Raw genomic sequence first — 21,993 nt, 5'->3', positions numbered from 1 at the left:
CAAATTATGGCAACAAAATTTAACAATTACATCGTAATTATTCGCTTGAAACTGCGTCAGCGACCTGGCCAAAATTTGTCCAGATTATTTTGTGGCCTCTTGGAAAATGTTACGATGAATCATAATCTTGTTGCGAAAACCTACGTGTTTCATTTACCTTCCTGTTATATTTCCACTCCTCATTTGTCGTTTGCCTCTGTGGTCCACTTATGCAACAACTGGTTATGAAGTCACACACTAATAATGTTAGACCATGAATTGTCATCTCGGCTGTGGAATTCTTAAATGTACGCCCGATCGTCTTCAAACATCTATAGTCATCAGTTGCGGTCTATCCACTGGGAGATTCATGCCTGCTGAAGCTGTGTCTGTCATGGTGGCTGTTCTACGATACTTGACCACGCTGGTCAGTGTGGGTTGTTGAAAGGAATTGCCCAGGATGAATTCAGATATTACTCGCAACTAATGCTATGCATACTCTTTGGTTCTTTCGGTAAAGTCACGTAGGTATAGAATAAATAAATCACGACGTTTCGGGCGCAACACAAGCGTCCGCCACCTGATGACGGACGCTTGTGTTGTGCCCGAAACGTCGTGATTTATTTATTTTACACCTACGTGATTTTACCGAAAGAACAAAAGAGTGTGGATTCTTGCAGTCACAAAAGCTTCAAATCAATGCTATGCATGGCTGGGAAACTAACTAAATGTTATGGGTCCATAGTGCAGTGTGCTATAATAGTTGCACAACCGCTTCACCCCTTAACACTTATTATGAGACAATATAATTCAAAGAAAACTGCTTTAGGACATGTCTCTGATGGATAAATAACAGGCATAATTACATTTTGTTCGGAAAATTCAGAAGTGATAAAAATTGTGTTTGCATTATCCTAAACAACAGCATTAGAGTTCATGGACACATCTGTAATAAAGCGTAAAACGATGAAAGAGCCTTGAATATGAACTAGAGAGAGAAACGTTATCTCTTGCTCGAAAATGCTGTGTGTTCATACATATTTCAATCCAATGCTTTTTGCGTTTTTTTTTATCTATAACATGTCTTGGCATACATCTACATTGATTATAAATTATACGTTGTTAATGCTTTTAGAAGTTTTGTTCGCTTTCAATTTGTGTCAATTATTTATCATGTTTTTTCGGGGTAATTGATGCACTTAATGGATTAAAGAGGACTGAAAACTATTTTGTGTTCCGGCCATAAAGTAAAAGTTCTGCCCAGAGAAAAACCAACATGCCAGTTTCATTTGTCATAAAAGGGAAATTATCTTCCATGTAACAACCAGAGGCAAACTGTTCCTGACAAAATTGGCAACTGTAGGAGCCATAGTAATCGCTTTTTAAAAGGCACAGACTAAACTCACAGTAGAAATTCAAGGTCCAGGCACATTTGAAAAGGTCATGTGAAGTTTTCAGTGACCATGTGACAAGAACTGGAAAATGTTTAGGATCCTCACACGAACAATTAAATTGTGGCCATTGCCATAGGGCATTTTCCCCCAATTGTATCCTGAGTTGAACCAGATTGTGCTTTCAGCGCCACATCATTTAGACGCAGAAGCAAGTTGGCTCGCTCACGGAACATCGCAAGCCTTAGCCGCTGTAGAACAGCCCATTAGAGGGCAGCACTTTCCTACCCACTCTGCCATATGACAGCTCGACAGTCAAACTGGATTAGAATCAAATTAAGTGCGTAACAAAATTGTATCCAATTATATGTTTTCGTGCAGTCTTTGGTGACCAGGTTGAGACCATCAGCTCACTACATTTGAGAACTCACTTTTGACTATAGGCAGCTGCATGGGTTCAAACCCAGGATATCAGTGCTGCCTTCTTAGCACTCTGACCTCTCAGCCACCCCAGCATCGTCAACAGCCCTAGACTCGTACCAGCAGATTCACCGGCGGGCAATGCACGGCATAACATGGGGGGGGGGTCAGGGAATATGGGTGGCTATTGCGCATTCGACGGCTGCAAACAACGTGGCGATAGAATGACTTTCACGCGGCCACATTTCCACGGGCGTCCATTTGATTTGGGGACGTGGCAGGCATTAGCCACGAAAAGAAGCTGCCGTCGTTGACCTGTGACGTGCGGGCAATACCACGCCTGCAATGGAGCGAGCGTGAGGAGCACGTCTTGCTGTTTTACGCACCCGTGTTTATCGCGCCGCTCGATTTGCTCGTCGGTGGGTCACTGCGGAGCAGCTCCATCGTGCGCATCGGCGCGACGCGCATCTGCCGAATCCCGCGCACTCACGGGCCGCGTGTGGGAATGTACTCGGACATCTGCCCTCCCGGTCCAAGCTGCGCTGTCATTGATTTTCACCTGTCACGTCCACTGATGGAGCCCGTGCGCAGGGCAGGAGGTCCATCATGGCGACGGTTCTGCAGCGGCCTAAAGAAGGTGCCCAAACAAATCTGCGCTGACACGGAAATCGGCCCTTATCTCAAGGGAAGACAAGCGTGACTGCGATTGGGATTTGCCGAAGTGAGTGACAAAGATGTTGTCTAAATGCACCATTACAAGACAGTGACGGATTCAATATGAGTTCAAAGGCTGTCACAGTAAATACCATGCAATAGTTTTGCAATAGTTGCAAAATGGGCCTAAGATAGGCTGCAATTGGGAATTGGCGAACTGAGCGATAGCGATGTTGTCTAAATGCTCCATTACAAGAAAACGACATTTACGCTCTCTGAGTTCATACTCTGTTAGAGTAAACACTCTGCAACACTGTAGTTCTAAAATGGGCCCACGATTGACAATGCGCTACAAGTATTTGATCTTAGCGGTAACACTCCAAATCTTTATTTATATGGCTCAGCTGCATCACTGCCTGTCAATCGATCTGGCGCTAGAAAATTGAGGGAGAATGCGAGCTGCTCATTTAAGTTCCGGAAGAAGCTCCCAGCACTTAGGAGCAAAACGTCGAACGTAATGCCACCAACAACATGAACACATATCAGCTAGCAATTTCACAAGTGAGTCACTCCGTTTCATTTATGGCTGTACAAATTTAAAATCATAATGCATTGAGACACTATTCGACAACTTAAAATGGAACGTGATGGAAAAAGCCCTCTTTGCTTTTCTCGGAAATATTCTACTTGTGGCGGGTGGCTAATTCCACCCTGAAATTGACACGTGACGGCCTCTTCCCATGGAAAACACGTAGGTGATCGTCACCTTTCATATGCTGGCAGGAACATGAGGCTCAATGTAATTCAGCGTTGCCTGTTTAAAAGCATTTCTGTTGACTCTGTTGGTGACCTTGTGATGAAATTTGAAAACAAGAATAGCTGTTGAGAATTCAAAAATTTATATAAAATAAACACTGACACTACCAGAAAGGCTCCATGCTTCACGAATAAAAATAATAACCAAAAAGATCATTGCAAATCCACGTTTTCTTTAGGTTATCGCGTCTAAAGATGAACACAAATCAGCAGATGGTGTAAAGAAAAACTCCGAGTAACAAATGGGATGGTGATTAATCCCAAATATTTAACGATGTGGCTTGTTTGTATGAAATTAGTCATGCTTGGTAAACACTTCAGTCAATGCATGGTTTTACCAGCCCAAGTGGCACAAATATATATGGTGACTCAATACAGAGGATCATTTATTCTTAAACCACTGCCTTTTCAGTTTCTTACCATAAATGGGAAGCTGCCACGGCATAATGGTTAGCACACTGGTCTTGCAATCCAAAGGTCGCTGGTCCAAATATTTCAGCGCGGTAGTTGAAAAATTGTGTACGTTTCTTAAATCCTCAATCACCACTCTCAACCTCTGTCCACCCAGCAGCATAAATGAGTGCAGTGCATTAATTCTAGATTTGAAGTTTTCGTGACTGCAAGGATTCATACTCTTTGGTTTTTTTCGGTAAAGTCACGTAGGTAAAAAATTAAAATAAATTAAATCACGACGTTTCGGAAGCAACATTTGATGACGGAGGCTTGTGTTGCTTCCGAAACGTCGTGATTTAATTTATTTATCATTTGATGATGGAGGCTTGTGTTGCTTCCAAAACGTCGTGATTTAATTTATTTTAATCAAATGACGGAGGCTTGCGTTGCTTCCGAAACGTCGTGATTTAATTTATTTTACTTTTTTACCTACGTGGACTTTACCGAAAAAACCAAAGAGTAGGGGTGCAAATAGTGTTTTTCCCCTTTTTTCTGGCAACAAAACTGACACCTTTTGCAAGGAATCATGCTTACAATAACCACAATACTTGCAGTCAAATGCGAACAAAAAACAATACTTAGTATTGTGGTTAATGTAAGCATGATTCCTTACAAAAGGTGTCAGTTTTGTTGCCAGAAAAAAAGGGGAAAACCCCTATTAGTATATTTTGGTATTGGCAAAGGAGGTCCCATGAAGTATGGGTGCAGTGCAGTTTGTTGATCGGCGGGTCGCGTGCGGTGCGGACAAGTGGGGGTACTCTCACCTCTTCCACGATGGGTGACCAGCTAGGAGGAGGAGGAGGGATTCTCCTTATGATGGAAGAATTTCTGCCAGCGGTAGATTGTACGAGCAATTTCACCTTGAAAGCACAAAAGCTGAATGGAAAATAACACTGTTACTCTTCTAGATTTGAAGCTTTCGTGACTGCAGGGATTCATCTTCTTGGTTATTTCGGTAAAGTCACGTAGAAGGGAAATAATAACATAATAAAAAATACACATAATAAAATAATTCTCACGACGTTTCGGCCACAACGCAAGCAGCCGTCCTCAGGTGAAGAACAGGTCTGTCGAGAAGACAGAGACTTGTTCTTCACCTGAGGACGGCTGCTTGCGTTGTGGCCGAAACGTCGTGAGAATTATTTTATTATGTTTTATTTTTTTATTTTTTTATTTCCATTCTACGTGACTTTACCGAAAGAACCAAGAAGATGAACACTGCTACTGTTCTAGATTTGAAGTTTTCGTGACTGCAAGGATCTATACTCTTTGGTTCTTTCGATAAAGTCACGTAGGTAAAGGAAATACATTTATTATTTTATTATGTTTTCTTTACCTACGTGACTTTACCGAAAGAACCAAAGAGTACTGTTACTGTTCTTGATGGTGCTACGTTTGTGCACTGTTTTTGACAATTTTGAAACCAAAATATCTGAATGTTAACTGTTATCGCAATACTCAAGCCCTTCTGCTGCCATCACTGGACCTGTGTCATGGGTTCCTTAATTACATGACTATTAAGATATCCAATTTGAAGTTTTCAACGAACTGTATTGTGTCAAAAATGTATATAATATTCTCTATTCCCAATAAGCCCCTGAATCATAATTAATTAATAAAGACATGTAATTCCTTCTTTAGTTGATCTGCTTATCGGCCTTCCAGACAAATGTTTCCAGCAGTATTTGTTTAACAGGACTAACTCTGCCGATGGAACCCAGAAAATCATAACGAAGTCATGATGATGAAGTTGAAAGGTTTAGCTGGAATTACAATTAACTTTACGCAAGCGAAAATTCTGCAGCATGTTCTGTTTTGCCAGTTGAGCGCAGATTATGGGTGGAATGATTAATCGATTCTTAAGTTTACTGGCACGAGTATCTTCAAGGATCGCTATATTTGGATTTGTATATATATACAGTGTATGTAATGGCTTCACCCCTGCAGCCAACATAGATGCTACCAAACACTGAATTCGTGTTAAATAAAATATTTTATTGTCAAGTCACATCGAGACCTTGAATTGTGACATGTCATCAAATTGCCCGGAGGTTGAATAGTTCTTCCCCTCGTATAAATAATAAAACGTAATTAGGTTGACCTAGATTGATAATTAATTAAGCACTCTCTGTCATTCCACTATAGTCAAGATTTGGACGAAGGTCGTTTTGGTCATGGCGGTTGATTGACCATACTTCACCATGCTGGTCAGTGCAGATTGGTGAATGAGAGGAGGCTTAGGGGCCGGTTAAAATTTTGCTCGCCGCTGATGTTAGCCCTGGCAGGAAATTGAACTCAGGGCTCCAATTACAGGCTGTGGCAGGGAATTGAACTCAGGTATCCAATTCCAGGGCGCAGCGCGCTACCCACTGCGTCACCGCTGATCCCAATTATATAACTCAATTGTATAACGTACTGTACGATACATTCCACTTGTGTATTCCATGTCTGGTTTCAAATATCAAACATGAAAGTGATGCACTTGTATTAGTACTGTGTAAAAGTACTGCAAAAGGTTTATTTGGAGCAATGCTCAAAAGAAGCAAAATGACGATGGTTTTTTATTCAGATGGCAATGACAGCATCAATTAATTGATTGGTCAGCTATACACGCCTGGTAGAAGGCCTGAACATGACATTGTCAGCCGTGGCCGGGAATTGAACTCAGGTCACCGGGTTCATAGCCGCCACTTCCTCCAATGAGTAAAACATTTAAGTGGATAACATTAGGTATTTTAGTCAATCAAATAGGACACGTGACATTTAAGTGGCATTTTAAAATTAATACGATATTTCATTAGTGAGCCGTGTTTAATCGGGTGATTGTGCTCGGGAGAGACTGTCCTCTGCCATATGAATGTGACATTTCCACCACTTATATCAGCACGAAGACTTTCGTTTTTTTGTCAATACAACCCTGCCACGGTTTAGCTCTTCATCTTTTTTTCCGGTCGCACTGCGTGTGCTTTCGGCACGATGTCCGACGTGCCGCTCCACGTCAGCCGGAGCTCCTTCAGGAACTTGACATTTTTTTACAAGAAGCTCCCCAGCACGCGGAGCGAAACGTCGGACATCGTGTCGAAAACATCACGCTGGGGCCAGAACCCAAAACACCAGATCGGAGAGCTAAACCGCGGTCGTGACACAGGGCAGCAGAGTGTCAAAAGAATAGTGGTCACAAAGGCAGGCCGATCCGTAGAGACAGGCAGCAAAGGGCATTGCAATCCGGAAACTCAATTTCATCGCCGTGGTGCAATGGGGCAGACCTTTGAGAAGCCGTTTTATTTTGTGTTTTCATCACACTTCGCCCCCCTGTCCATCCCACTCCTTACCCGGCAAAGAGCGTGCGAGTGTGTGCGCGCGAGTGTGTGTGTGTGCGTGTGTCATTCAACCGTTCCCAGAGCTCATTGAAATTCTGCTCGCCCCGTGGTTAGTGGTGAGCAAGGCAGGGTTTTTTTTCAGTTTGTGTCACTGCCTGGTCAAATTCCCATGGCTCTAATGTAATCCGAACAATTGCCCCCCCCCCCCGCCACTGCTCGCGTTTTCAACTCAAATTGTTGTCGTCGTATATAAAATCTGAACCGGCAATGAAGTGGGCTCAGGACATTATCCGTTACTTCACCGAAAAGCAGAAGCAATGTTTTGAGATACAAAAAATAAGTTAAAGAACATGCAAATATGCAAAGAAAGTTGCGGAGGATTTTTTTTGCTAAGTTACTTTTAATTGAATTTTGTGGGGGATCCCCCCCCATTCGCTCAGACTAACTTATTCAAAATAGCTTGGTGTACTCGCTATTCAGAAAGTGTTCTGATGCTGTATAATTCCATAAATATCGATGTTCGTCACGTGCTTTAATCTCACACTCATAAATCTGAACTGGAGAGCTTCAGAAAAGCAAATCCATCTCGTACGTTTCGTTTTAAATTGCCATTTATGAGCAATTGTTCATATTACTGCCACGGTGTGTACCTTACCGATATCTTTACGTCGTGTGTAATTATAGAAATGACTGTCAGCATTGCATCACATTCGTTCACTGCTCCGATTGCATACATTCAAGTAATATTTCGCGAAGAGGAAAAAAAAATGCCCCTTTTATTTCTGTCTGTTAAGCATTCCGAGAGCACTCAACGACGCTTATCAGCGGGCGATCCTTTCAGCATTTCACAAGTACAGCATCATTTCTGCAACTGGTTATTGCATGTGACGTCCAGCTGAGTTGAGTTAAATCACTCACCTACAGCACAGCAAGGAGCATCATCTCATTTCCTTTTCAAGGTGGCTGGGAAATGAAGCGCAGGGTAGCTCACACAATAATGCCCCCTCCGTGCTGCTCGCCTCTGGCGGTCGGGATCGCCTCGCTCGCTCGCTCGTTCGCTGGACCGTCCCCCCCCTGCCCCTTCGCCCGCGCCACGCAGAGCGGAGCGCCCGCGGGCTCTGCTCCGGCTGCTGCTGCTGCTGCACGGGGCAGCAGAGAGGGCTGTGAGACTCTGCCGTGTTTACCGCCTCTCCCCGCCGGAGCGCATGGCAGCGGTCTCGCGGACGGCACTCGCAGCTACCCCCCCCTACCACATCCACATCCACCCCCCAAACGCGCGCACGTCGCTCACGGCCGCCGCGTCCTTCCATTGGGTCGGGCGCGGAGCCACCCCGCCTCTCCTCCTCCCCGGATCCATCGCTCCCCTCCTTCCCCAGCACCAGCTCCCCCCACCGCTTCTCCTCCCTTTCATCAGCACCAGCAGCGCTCCCTCCCTTCCATCAACTCCCTCACCGCTCCCATCCTCCCACCGCTCCCTCCCTTCCATCAACTCCCCCACCGCTCCCATCCTCCCACCGCTCCCTCCCTTCCATCAGCACCACCCCTGATCCCTCCCACCGCTCCATCGCTTCCATCAACACCACCACCACCACCGCTCCCTCCCTATCATTAGCACCACCACCGCTCCCTCCCTTCCATCAGCACCACCACCGCTCTCCTCCTCCCACCGCTCCCTCCCGTCCATCAGCACCACCCCTGATCCCTCCCTCGCTTCCATCCGCACCACCACCGCTCCCTCCCTATCATTAGCACCACCACCGCTCCATCCCGTCCATCAGCACCACCCGTGATCCCTCCCGCCCATCGCTCCACCGCTCCCTCGCTTCCATCAGCACCACCAACACCACGCTCCCTCCCTATCATTAGCACCACCACCGCTCCCTCCCTTCTATCAGCACCACCACCGCTCCCTGCGTCCCACCGCTCCCTCCCCAGAACCAGCTTCCCCACCGCTCCATCCCTTCCTCCCATCAGCACCCGACCGCTTCCTCCCTCCCCACCTGACCCACACACCAGGGAACGGGGCCGCATTGATGGAAGGGGTGAACATCAAACAGGGAAGTGGTTTAGGCCACCAATGCTTCTTTGTTGTTGAGCAGGAGATGATCCTTTCTGATTAATGATTTACCTCCGTCAATGTTGCACTCATTCGATGGCCTCCAGTAACTTGGCACGAACATTTTCTTTCTTTATCACTGCCGAATCCCCAGAGCTTTCTGCAAACCATATTACGTTTAAATTACTAGCTTGTATGAAGACGTATTGATGAAAAACAACAAAGTCAATAATTCTGCTCGTGGCATGTGGAACACAAAGTGACTTTTAAGTGGAAAGCAGCTGTACACCATTCTTAGAACAAGGTTATTTATATGCATGCTTTATTATTTTATTTTATTTATCACCGTGGGCGGTCGGACGCGAATCTAAACGGATATATATATTTTTGTTTGACTTATATTCAGCGCGGTTGATCAGAGGGCCTTTTATGGCTGCCTCTGTCACGGCCGCATCTTGGCCGCTCGTGACGCCGTACGCGCGATGCCTCGTGCCATCGCGATCCCGTTGGCTCACTGTTGGTTACAACAACAAATCGTACGTGAGCACTATCATGGCCACCCCGTTGCATCTCAGCTGCGTGCACACTCCCGCTGCGCCGATGTTCAGCCGGGTTATTTATTTATTTTACGCAAAAATAAATCTATTTATATTTATCGTCGGCGAAAGGCTGGGCTTCTTTCCCTAGTGGGTTTGTGCGGCTTGCCTTTGGGCACAGGGTACTGCCAATTTGAATCTAACCAGAGCCCTTCTTGATCGCGTGCCGTTGGAACATTATCAATTAAGGACGCTGTCTGCTCAAGCGTGCTGTCGGCTAATTTACGTGGATGTAAAAAAAAGATACCGTGACATTGTTCCGCGAGAATAGGTCACTGTGCGCGGCTGTTGTTGCCAACATTTTCTGAGAATTAGTCACAATTATAACCGTGCTCTTCAAGTCGTCCTTGAATGTTAAATGTGCCTCGTTTTAAGGAGTAAGGCTTTTTTTGGGGACAAACAGCTTGTTGGGAAATGTTTTGGTTTCACGATTGTGGTTGTTTACATGAGAACTACTTTCATCTGCAACTCCCTATCATCTGTGGGGAGCTGTAGGATCCTTTAGAACTGTGAGTATCCACGGTGTCTGTAATCTACGGTTATCTGCGATGTTTTATTTCGTGAATAAGTAGAGTATATTTGTGAATTACGAGGCAGTGTGATGTTTGCTTCATAAGAGGACTTCACGTTCGCCCGTCCGTGCAGTTTCCATTTTAACTCCGCAAATAGTGGTATCAAGGACATGTTAAAAATGAACAAAAACAAACGTCGATTTAATTAATAATTATCTTTGCGCATGCCACAAATTCTTGAATTTCAATTGTTTTCTCGTGAATGCATGACTGAGATGAAGAGGAGAATTTATATGAAAGAAAACATCTTGAAAGTAATTCACAAAAAAAATGCATACGATTTTTTTTTCGCTTTCAAATCGGAAACCTCAAAAGCCCAGTTGTCGGGAATGTTTCAGTGTGATCGCATGTTTAACAACAAAAGCACGACCCCCCTAATAACGCCGCTGTTGATTGGTTGTGTGGTATCATGAGACATTTTCTGAGCTATCAAAACGCTGCCTATTTCCCCCCTCCAGCCCTCATCGCTGGCAAAGTGCTCGCTGCATTAGCACCCATTTAAAAATCAATCTCCCAGACAAACCTGACAGTAATTTATGGCTTGTCTACAGGCCGAAAACATCCATTACACTGGGAATTAGCTCAGTTGAATTGGCCGCACTGGAGGCCCTCAATGACAGCATCAATTAGCCACCGTTGGTTGTAACGGCGAGGCCCTGGTTTTAATTCAGTACAATCGAACCGTGTGTTTCATATGCAGTACATAGATAGATGGCTTAACAGGTAGGCTCTTACGACCAATATTATCCATAAAGAAGGTTTTTTTTTTAATTGCGTAACGACGAGATATATATATAGTACAACGTGTAGAGTACAAAATATACAGACAGTCCCCGGGTTACGGAATGGTTAGGTTCCCGAGAACGATCCTTAAGCCGAATTGTCCGTATGTCGGGAACTAAACAATTTCCCCCCAAAATCAAAGATAAATTTAATTTACCTTAATCCTATTGAAGCTCGGGTGAGGCATAAAGCTGCCCGCCTGCTCTCCTTACACCTCGCTCAACGGTAATAATCCGCAACCTCACCGCGCTGCACTACTTGTGGTTACGTAACTAACGCAAACATTTTCCGCGTATTGAATTTTTTTGCAACATGATTTATGGGAGCATTTCCGTGAGGTCGGATTTTCCGTAAGTCGGTCCCCTTCCGCAACCCGAGGACTGTCTGGGGAAGCATTCATGCAGCAGTGGATTGACCAAGGCCAATGATATTACATTTTTAACAGCCTTTAAATTTTAACAGCAAAAACGGAGCTGAAGCGCATTCATTTGAAGTGCTTGTGGTAAAGTCGCCAAGGGCCTTATAAAGGGTGCTTCACAGCACTTGTGCTCAATTAGTTGCATCACTGGGAACGTTCATGGCCACGTTTAGCGGCGCCGTTCGGAAACCTGAGCATGTTCGCACTCTGCAAATGTGCGCGTAGAATGTAGAACCGATCACGGAACCAGCGAAACCACGGTTGTCATCGCCAAAGCAATGCCCTGCGCGCAGGTCTTGCTTATTCTACGTTTACAGATTCCTGGGGGTAATGGAAATCCCATTGGGCTGCAATTGCTTCTCAATTGCTAAGCACCAATGTTTTAGTCACGGCAATGCGATGCATTTGTAGGAGCAAGCACGGGCAAAGTTTGGGAATACGGAGCGTGTTACGCTTTTAAAAAAATGAACTTGGAAAATAATTTAAATGGATGAATGCAATTCACGTAATGGCTACTGCAGGGTAAAATATATTAACACAATTCATTCCACTTAACTGTGTTTTATTTACTTCTTCTCCGTTTAATACAAAACTATATTGACGCCTTGGTGCAGTGCAACTCATCTACTTTCCATTATAACTAGTTTGTAATTTAACGCCTAGACTTATTACATTTGAAAAGGCTCAATGTTTTATAGTTTAATCGTCATCAGCACCATCATCACGAGCCATGGGCAGATGGCCCGTAGGTGTCCACTGCACATTTCATCATTTGTTTCCACTTTCCTCTCTGTCTTGGGCCGATATGCTCAAGTAGCGGCCACATCTATCCAGGCACCAATCTCTTATTATGTTGTCGTCAAGCCATTCTCTGTTACGTCTTCCTCTCTTTCCAGTTCCTTATATTTTTCCGAACAACAACACTTTTTATTTTCCTGTTGTTGTCCATCCTGCATATGTGTCTAAATAGTGGCAGTCGCCTTCTCATCACTGCCTGCATCATCAGGTTGTCTTCTCTCTTTCCCGTTCCTTATATTTTCCCGAACAACACACTTTTAATTTTCCTGTTGTTCATCTTCTTGGTTCTTTCGGTAAAGTCACGTAGAATGGAAATAATAAAATAATAGAAATAAAACATAATTAAATCATTCTCACGATGTTTCGGCCACAACGCAAGCAGCCGTCCTCAGGTGAAGAACAGGTCTGTCGAGAAGACAGTCATTCAAACTCTGTGAAGAACAGGTCTGTCGAGAAGACAGGCATTCAGACTCTGTCTTCACCTGAGGACGGCTGCTTGCGTTGTGGCCGAAACGTCGTGAGAATTATTTTATTATGTTTGATTTTTATGATTTTATTATTTCCATTCCACGTGACTTTACCGAAAGAACCAAGAATATGAATCCCTGCAGTCACGAAAGCTTTAAATCGAAATTTAAATGTCCTGTTGTTGTTTATCCTGCATACGTGTCCAAAGAGTACCAGTCCCCTTCTCATCACTGCCTGCATCATCAGGTGGTCTGCTTCTATGCGCAACCTTTATCTTACTTCTGCGTGGGTCACTCTTTGGGGCCAGTTTAGATGCAGTATCCTTCTGTAGCAATACGTTTAGAATGTCTTATCTTTTTTTTCCAGTTGACAGCAGTTGTTGCTATTATTGTGATTGTGAACTAATTGGCATTTTAACAATTTATCAGTCCATTACTATGAATAGCACTTATTCCTTTGAGGCAATATGGACCCAACAGACTTGGCTCTGTAATGCAGTTAAATTAAATGTTTTTTTTCTTCCAATGAGGCTTCTTTTCTTTTCGTTCCCGACTGAGTTTCCACCGAAGAGAGATGCAGCCTTCACGTTAACATGTGCGACTATTAAGCCTAATGGCCAGATCTGTTCCGCTGAAATAATTAGTAGAGTTTAGTATGCATGTTTATTATTTGCTTATTTGAGAATGTAATGCTGCTGCGGTGGAATGGTGAGCACGCTGAACTTCCAGTTCAGAGGTCGCCATTTCGATTCCATCTCCCGGTGTGGCAGTTTACACGATGGGGCAAGTTTCTTAAATGTCCCCACCCCTCCCAGTGTGGTGGGATAAAGCGTGATTATTTCATCTCATTTCATCCCAATACGTCTCTCTATCATGGAAAAGTAGGCCAAAATTACCTGTAGAGTGCCTGTCTCGTGGAGGCCATTTCACTCCCAGCAGCGGTGTGAGTGAGCAATTCAGTCCCGAACCTTTCCCTTTTAATTCAAGGCCGAGTTCACTTTTGTTCAGCAGTCCTTGCTCAGTCGCGGAAATTGGTTCAAGTGCATTGCATGCCAAACGGTGGGGTTTGTGAACCACTTGCTATGGAACAGGGGCAAGTTTATTATGGGCCCCAGGGCTAAATAAATCACTACACCTTTTAAAACTTTGTTTAGAGAAAGGAATTGTGCTCCACCCTCGCCATTGAAAGCTTAAGTGTGCACGCTCGAGTGCACACACATTCTCTGTGTGTGTGTGCGCGCACACGCAAACATTTTCGAGCACAATAGACCGCCCTCAGTTTCCAGGAGGGGCCCTTGTCATACAGTGGCACTGAAAGCTTTTCACAAATAATGCGGTGGGCCCACTCTTAAAGGAGGTCAGACACCGTCCAATCACATTTATTGAAATGTCTACCGCATTCAAGCCGTCTTTGCAGATACACGTGTACTGTACTATTCATATTCTTTGGGTCTTTCGGTAAATCCACGTAGATAGAAAAATACTAAAATATCACAACGTTTCAATCGCAACACAAGCAATCGTCATCAGGTGAAAAAATATAGCGGGAGAGCTACTGAGGCAGGAAAAAATGTAGCGGGAGAGCTGCTGAGGCATGATGTTATAAAGGTTTGAGATGGGTGTAGCCCAAGGGTCATAAGTGAAGTGGGCGGGGCTAGAGATGTAATTTGCATGTCAATGTAAGGTCGGAGATCTGAGCTACCTCCACGACGACGAAGCTGTGGAGGTGGCCATTGTATTGTGAGAGATTAGCATGTCAATGTAAGAAAAACGAAAACCACCATCACATCGAAGAAAACGAGCAATGGTGGCTGTGTTAGTGAGACATTTAGCCTGTTAATGTAAAGACATTTAACCTGGTAATGTAATTCAGAGAGTCGAAAATAACTGCTAACATCGGCAGGTAGGATGGAAACATCACAGCCAGTTATGACTTAAACTGGTTAATAACGTCCTTCCAATGATTGCTCATTTTGTACCCATCTTCTCAGTTGAAATTGTGTCCGTGTTTATATATCTGGATGGCTTCATGAACGATTTTTTGCTGATAGCCAGTGGGTTTGCAGAGTACCTTCGTCTTGGAAAGATCAATTTCGTGTGAGCCCACAGCGTTAAAACAATGATCAGCCACGGCTGAGGTATTGGTCCTACCGTGTTTCAGATCTGCCTTATGTTCACGAACGCGGTCCGAGACATGTCGCTTAGTTTCCCCAATGTAACTACTGCTGCAGACACAGCTTAGTTTGTAGACGCCGGGGTATTGCATGTCAGGGATCACATCCTTCACAGATGGGATCAGATCACGAATTTTATATACCGTGTTGAATATAACCTGGATCTTGTGTTTGCTCATGATTTTGGAAATATTTTTGGTGACCCCTGCTATGTATGGCAAGGTGATGGTTTTGATTGGGTCCTCAGATGGTTCTTTCCCAACGGTTGGGGTGATAGCTTTACGGATTGTGTAGTTTGAATATCAATTCAACTTGAGGGCTTGGTGTACGTGTTCCAGTTCACTGGCTAGGTGGTGATGGTCGTAAATACATCGAGCTCTATGGGGGAGTGTTTTGATGAGGGAATTCTTCTGGGATAGATGGTGGTGGGAGTAAGGTTTTAGGTAGGCATCCGTATGGGTGGCTTTCCTGTAGACAGAGTGTCCCATTGAGCCATCTGGTTTCTTTTCGATTTAAACATCTAAGAATGGTAACTTGGCATCCTTTTCCACCTCCATGGTGAATTTGATGGCTGGGTGTATGGAATTGATGTGGTTCAAGACTTGTCCCAGAGCTGGTAGGCCATGTGGCCAGATGATGAACGTGTCATCTACGTACCTCTTCCACAAGGAAGGACATAGGGTGGATGCCTGGATGGCATCTGTCTCAAATTTTTCCATGAAAACATTGGCTACAACTGGAGATAAGGGAGAACCCATTGGCGTACCTTCAACTTGTTTGTAGAATGTTCCATTCGAGGTGAAGTGAGTATTGGTGAGGCAGTGTCTGACCAGGGCCGGTACATCAGCATTCAGTCCTTGTTGGACCAAATCTTCAATTATTGTAATAGTGTCAAGCACAGGAACTTTGGTAAACAAAGATACTACGTCGAAACTGATCAGCAAATCACCTGGAGATAGTGAGATGTCCTTAATTAAAGATACCAAGTGAGCTAAGTACAGCTGAGGTGGTCTTACCAGTGAATGGATGTAAGGTCTCAGACAGAAATCGGGCCAGTTTGTAGGTGGGTGAGTCAATGGTGGAGACGATAGGACGGAGTGGTGTACCTTCTTTATGGATTTTTGGTAAGCCATAAAATCTTGGTGGTCAACCAGCAGAGGGTTTTAAGGAAAGCCGCTTGGTTGGTTCGATTAAAGATGTCGAGTCAGTGATGATATTGTTGGTTTTCGTAATCAGGCGGTTGGTACGATCTCTATTGATTTTGGTATAACGGCCATCATTAAGTAGGTTCTGAATTTTGTTACTGTATGTGGTATTGTCCATGATGACAGCGGCATTGCCCTTATCGGCTGAGAGGATGACTGTGTCATCTTTCTTTTTTATTTGAAAAAGCTCAATGCGCTCCTCCTTGCTGATGTTGCTAATAGGTGTCTTCGCGTTTTTGAGGATTGCAGCGATTTGTACTGTACTGTTTCACACTTAGGCTTTCGCGAACAATATTATCCATAATAATATTTGTTGGTTACCCTTTTATTAACCCAACCGGTAATGTATAACCATTGTAATTTCTATGCATTCATTAACACCCCCTCCCCCTCTGGCCTTCGTACCTGATTGGCACACAGGTGATGCCATCACATCTATCCACCGTCTATTTAAGAACGGAGGAGGATGCCGGTTGCAATTACTGGCGAAACGTCGTACTCGAATTTTAAATGTTGTGGGTTTACACTCCAACACACCTGTGTGCTGTACTAGTAACGAATTGGCACGTTCTGTTTACGTGACAACCCTTACTTATTGGCTGTGTCGGGTCGTGGTGGGTTTAACGACACATTTATATTTAGGGGATCTAACCCAAACAACCTCTATTATGTACTGTACTGTATATATGATTTTATATTTTTGTACTGCATTGTATGTATGGCCCACCACTATGATATTGGGAGTAGCAGCGCTGCACTGGTTAGCGCACCGCAATATAAACCCGGCATGGTTAAGAAATTGTATTTGTTTGTTCATAATAATATTGATCTCGTCAAAGAGCAATAAACTGTCACGCGAATTCCGGTCATCCTCACAGCAGCGGCTTTGACTGGCCATCGAACAGAGACGGTCACAGCATTGCGCACTTTCAGATGCGCTTCTGTGGTTGTCTGGAACGCTCTTCCAATATTCGGAAGCCACTGGAGCTATGCACTTTTAAATCTAGATTGAAAACGTATTTCTTTATCAGTGCGTATTGTGTTTAATTTGTTGTCCTTCCCCCGCACCTCCAATTAGTACGGTTGGCTACGTACGGTGGGAAATAAATTAAACGTACATAGTATGTCTCTTTGGCTAAATTGCACTGTGAACACAGCACACTGAGTTAGCTTCCCAGCCGTGGCTTTTCCTTCACCAACCTGCACTGACCAGTGTGGTGAAGTATGGTCAAACAACCTCCGTGATCAGCGTGTCATGTAAGGGCCTTTACCCAACAATGGATTGATCAAGGGCAATACGAAAAAAAAAGTTTGGTGCTATATGCACTCTTCAACCAATGCAAACATGGCAAGTAAAATATAACTGGTGTTTTCTCATTTATATTAGTGTCGGGGTAGGACTCGACTCCAGTTTGCTCCCAAGAGCCAGTGGTGTAAGCTTCACAATCTGATGGCAGGTGGTGATGGGCATGGAACAATTCAATCAGTTTGGTGGTTTGTTTCATCGCGGGACCTTGAGAGATGACCATGGTTTAAAAAGGCTTTCATCCATCAGTGGATGATCGTGGCTGATGCTGATGATGGCCGGGGGCGAGTTGATTTCATAGGACAAGCACATTTGAATGCCCATAAAGTGATAGAATCCACGTTATCGATCCTGGAGACATGAACAGTTGAGTTTAGCCAAACTGGAATTTGAGCTGGCAACCTTCTGAGCTGTGCATTCAGTACAACCACTCAGCGACTTGGCCAAATGTTAATAATAAACAAAATATTGTACTGTGTGTACACACACACACTCATATATAAAGTAGCATGAGTGTGTTAATTCACTAGTGCTGTCATTTAAATAAAAAAGTTGAACATAAGTCTTAGACGTTGATTTGGAAACACAAATTGTGCTTTCTTGAGAGGTCTGTGAATGACTTCTCCCATGTGTTTTTGAGTTGCACCGTGTGTATTGTTTGGCACGATGTATGTGTGTATGTATATATTAACACGTAGGCTTGCGCGACCAATATTATTCATAATACAGTTTTTGGGTTCCATTGCGTTATTTATAAATGTGTCGTAACCCTCCACCACCCGACACGGCCAATCAGCAAAAAAGTGTCAATTTGACAAAAGACAAATAGTTCACTACTTTAGCCCACCGGTGTGTTGAGTGAATCCTCAACATTTATATATGTAATAGAATGTGGATTCACTCAACACACCGGTGGGCTAAAGTAGTGAACTATTTGTCTTTTGTCAACGTGACACTTGTTTGCTGATTGGCCGTGTCGGGTGGTGGAGGGTTATGACGACACATTTATAAATAATGCGATCTAACCCAAAAACTTTATTACGTATGTATGTATGTTGAATGTCTTGCACATCGTATGTAGCGAACTGTGCTAATCGGAGGTGCAGGGGAAGGACAACAACTAAACACGAAAAAATATTTGTTCTAAAGAAATTAGTTTTCACATCTGGACTTAAAATCGCATAGCTCCTGTGGCTTCCCGATAATGTTCGGAAATTTTTGCTCCACGTGCTGGTAGCTTCTTCAGCACCAACACCGCATTACAACCTAAAGACACAGCCCAGAGCGAAGCAGCGTAGCTGAGAAAAACATACTTGTTGGCTCGTTGGAATTCAACTCTCACGTCCCGGGCCACAATTGTTTGAACGTGAACGCTCACGTGTTCTTTTTTTTTGTAAGTGCAAGGAATTTTATTGAAAGCACAAAATGTGCTCAGCCACGATTAGTCTCTTGTTAACCACAAGTGATTGACAGGCTCATACATCATGTGCTGAAGACATATGCCGTACTTGGGCACACAGCGTATAACTGCGAGTAATCTTTTGAATCCTGTTAATGTTACAAAATAAAGGTCAAGGTGCGTCCCTGAAGTCAATTGCTCACACACCACCGGTTGCAGAAGGCCCTCCCATTAGAGGGAACTTTAGACAGCCCCTCTACAAAGGGTATTTATGTCGGCTCGTCCACACTGGCAGGCGTATTTGAAGAGGTTGAAGTACCTACACTTTATGATAATTGGTTTTTTACCCTTTTATCTGGCAACAAAACTGACACCCTTTTTTTTACAAGGAGTCATGTTTGCATAGACCACAATACCTGCAGTCGTAATGCAAACAAAAAACATAACTCTGATAATGTATACACTGTCCTTGAAGTTGATTGGTCCACACACGAGACAGCTTTCCTTAGAGCCTAGTCTCACATGGTGTTGGACCAGATGACGCCAAAAGGTGCACAACTCAATGCACCATCAAAGTATGAGAGCGCGGGGTAAGCAGTGTGAATGCTTACCCCGAGCTCTCATACTCTGATGGTGCATTGTCTTTGAGTTGTGCGCCTTTTGGTAAAAAATCAATCATCATATTTATCTACTGGCAAATGAGGTTCCAATGGTACCTACACTTTACCCTAACGCCCATGACCTTGCTGATTCCAACCGCCACAATGCGGCGACCTCTGGGTTGTAAGTCCAGCTGTGCTCACCATTACAGCATGGCAGCATTACGAAGTAGAATCGAGCAATTGCATTTGTGACAGTGAGCCCACAAGGCACTGCAGGCAACCCATGTTATGTGAGGCTCAACACTAACAGCAAACTTTCCATTGCACACGAAAGCTGGAATTTAACCTTTAAATTAAAAAAGCCCTTCATTGGTAAGAAGATAATCCAGCTGCATTTTTCTGTATTACACAAATCTAGAGGCTTAAAAATGCATAATTTGTAGAGCTGGGCACACATTTAAAATATACGTTGTTGACAAAACCGTGACTATACTGTATATTTAATTAATTTAATAACATATTCATAGTCGTGCGGTATGAAAATTTATATTCACGAAATATTTTACGGCACCCCCAAAATCACACGTGAATTGTTTTTAAATACAGTATTAGGCAAGGCAATTACACTGTAATTAACCATTCGTTTTCTGCAATTGCCAGGTATGATGGCAACACCTGTACAGTGCTAATGTAATTCCATCGGATCGTAAATAACAAGCAAATGCCAAACTTTTCTTCGACAACTTTTTACGAGCCAATTACCAGGCACCACCTAAGCATTCGTTTATTCGCAACCCTATCCCTGCTACGCCATACACATTTTATAATGACTTGTACTGCATTCTGATGTTCTCCATGAGTATAGTCAATTATAATGCAGTCGGTATTTGTACATTTTTGCAGGGATAATAATATTTTTTTTTACGATTAGGGAGCACATTGTACGTGTACAGTCCTTGTGCCAATGCACCACCGAGATGAAGGCATCCCCACACCTTGTCGGTCAGAGGGACCGCGTGACCACAATGCACCATGCTGGTCAATGCATAATGGTGAATAGGAGGGGGGGCTAAGAGTCTGTTCAGAAATCTATCATTCGCTGCGGATGTTAGCCGTGGACAGGAATCAAACTCAATGCTGGCTTCATAGCGCAGTGTGGCAATCAGTCATTGCACCACCATGCCACCGTCTGTATAAATAGACTGGGGGGAATAGAAAAAGGTAAAGGTGCAGCCCTGCAGTTGCTTGCTCACGTGACCGCTGGCGGGACAAACCTCCACGAGAGGTAACCTCGACAGAGCCCCTCTACAGGGTCGATGTTAAATATACAACATTAAAATAAATATTACATTCACGGTCTGTGCTCTGCACCGGGCTCGTGTTCAAATACAATAACGCAAAAATATACATAATATTCCTAACTAGAGCGCATATTCACACAATTTACCTTTTGTAAAACAAAACAACGTGTCGTTTGCAGTGCTTGCGCAGGTGATGTTTTTCAAACAGCAGCCGGTCCCAGTTGTCCCGTGATCGCATTGATTTAACAGCGCGCGCTGCGACACGGATGCTGTTCCGTAGTCCCCGATCCCATGAGCAATTCGCATGGTGGCAGCAGCGTGTGTGCTCACGTGTTTCTTACTGCTCATTAACGCCACCACCCCCCACCCCCCCCGATAAAATCCGCACCTTTCCCATGAGACGCCCTGATCATCGTCGGCGAACTCGGTGAGCCGCACGGCGCATGACTGGGCCTGTTTGCGCGGTGACTTCACTGGCGTGGAGCGAAACGGCTTTTTTTGGTTTCTGGACATCGCTTCGAGGCAAGCAATTACATTGATTTAACAGCTTTTCGCAAGCCGTCTACTTTACTGCCGTGGCTTTTTTTTTGCACGCTGGGCATGTTGGGCTGGACTGGAAAGCGCCCTAAAAGTATTCGATTACAATTCCTGCCGAGCGAATATCAGTGACAAGCATCACACAATAAAATGTTTCAAAATGTGTTGCATGATCTTCTTGGTTCTTTCGGTAAAGTCACGTTGAAGGGAAGTAATAAAATAATAAAAATAAAACATAATAAAATAAAATAATTCTCACGACGTGAAGACGGCTGCTTGCGTTGTAGCCGAAACGTCGTGAGAATTACTTTATTTTATTATGTTTTATTTTTATTATTTTATTACTTCCCTTCTACGTCACTTTACCGAAAGAAGCAAGAAGATGAATCCCTGCAGTCACGAAAGCTTTAAATCGAAAAGTGTTGCATGATATTAAATTTTGTGCTATCGGTGTCATGCGTATAAAAAAAAAAGTTTAAATAAATATTCAGCTCTTAGATTAAGCTCTGGCTTGTGCCGTGTGTCGTTCGGCACATGTCCGACGTTTCGCTCCATGTGCAATACATGGGAGAGCTATCATGGTACTACTGTGAAAAACGTACGCGGTAGAAGACTTTTTCATCCCGAACTCTTGTTCACGAGCAGCGAACTACTCGTTGTCAGAGCTCAGCACAGAAATACGATGTCATAAAACCACCCTTGAAGACCCTTCAATAGATCTATTTATCCACACGAGGGGCACACCT

The 21,993-nt window shown here is 43.9% G+C and overlaps 1 long non-coding RNA gene across 2 annotated transcripts; it reads right to left on the bottom strand.

Annotated features, from left to right (window-relative positions):
* Positions 1 to 615: 615 nt before the first annotated feature.
* Positions 616 to 21,027, bottom strand: LOC144723006 (uncharacterized). 2 transcript variants are annotated; one of them, XR_013586125.1, is made up of 4 exons: positions 20,857 to 21,027; positions 9,162 to 9,249; positions 4,478 to 4,589; positions 616 to 2,418 (listed from the first exon to the last, which is right to left on the bottom strand). It is a non-coding gene; the product is annotated as an uncharacterized LOC144723006 (long non-coding RNA). The 2 variants fall into 2 exon arrangements; XR_013586124.1 differs by lacking the exons at positions 9,162 to 9,249; positions 20,857 to 21,027 and adding an exon at positions 7,952 to 8,265.
* Positions 21,028 to 21,993: the final 966 nt, after the last annotated feature.

Source organism: Lampetra planeri, chromosome 16, assembly GCF_965212315.1.
Source record: "Lampetra planeri chromosome 16, kcLamPlan1.2.h2, whole genome shotgun sequence".
NCBI classification, from domain to species: Eukaryota; Metazoa; Chordata; class Hyperoartia; order Petromyzontiformes; family Petromyzontidae; genus Lampetra; species Lampetra planeri.
Note: the sequence above shows the minus strand (reverse complement) of the source record. Positions and strands in the feature narration are given on the sequence as shown.